The sequence below is a fragment of the Triticum aestivum genome, chromosome 5D (assembly GCF_018294505.1).
Source record: "Triticum aestivum cultivar Chinese Spring chromosome 5D, IWGSC CS RefSeq v2.1, whole genome shotgun sequence".
Classification (NCBI taxonomy): Eukaryota; Viridiplantae; Streptophyta; class Magnoliopsida; order Poales; family Poaceae; genus Triticum; species Triticum aestivum.
The window spans coordinates 56,061,195-56,062,077 of NC_057808.1; positions in this window are offsets into that span (position 1 = coordinate 56,061,195).

Consider the following 883-nt stretch of genomic DNA (forward strand, 5'->3'; position numbering starts at 1 on the left):
GGTCAAGATCCGGGAGATAATTTTCATGATGCAATTTTCAAGGGAAATGGGCCGGAATCCATCGGCCGATAGCACCACGTCACACTTCGGCAGCAGGGTAATAAAAGCACGGTTAACACCATCCAGATCCACCTCACCGGAGTAGAAATCATTCAAGAAGTCCAACAGGTCCAGAGAAACTGTGTCCAAATTTTTTTTAAAGAAGGTAGGGCCGAACTCGTCCGGACCGGGGCTGCTGTTGGACCGCATAGCCCAGACTGCTACTTTGAGCTCCTTCATGGTGAAAGACCTCTCAAGGTCATCCAGACCAGGCACGCGCGCCAAGTACATGTGAAGGTCGAAGCTCCACGAAGAAGGGGCGGCAGTGCCCAGGAGAGACGAATAAAAATTCGACAGCGGTCTAGCCTTGTCACCATGATTAAAGTGAGTGACCCCATCTGCATGCAGGACTTGAATTTGATTCTTGCGAAGACGGGCAGACGCGCCAGCATGACGGAAAGAAGTGTTGCCATCTCCAAGCTTGCAAAGCCGATAAGTATACCGTTCTCGCCAATAAATGTCAAGTTTCTTATATTCCTCAGATAGGTGGTCTTTAGCAAACGATCGGAGGAGGAGCTTAGGGGGCGAGAGTGCACGGACCTCCTCAGTCAAGTCCAGAAGTTCGATGACTGCACGGCAGTTAGAAACCTTTGGGTTACTAAGAGCCTCACCATGTTGCGTTCATTCTATTAGTCCAGGTTGCCCGATCCATCGCCGCCAATCCACTAGCCCCACTTAAGGAAGAAGAATAACAATGCGGCATTATTCCCTGTGATGACGAAGAAAGACCAACTTCTATGGCTTGAAGTAGAATAACGGGTAAAAGAAGAGTCCGAAGAGCCTA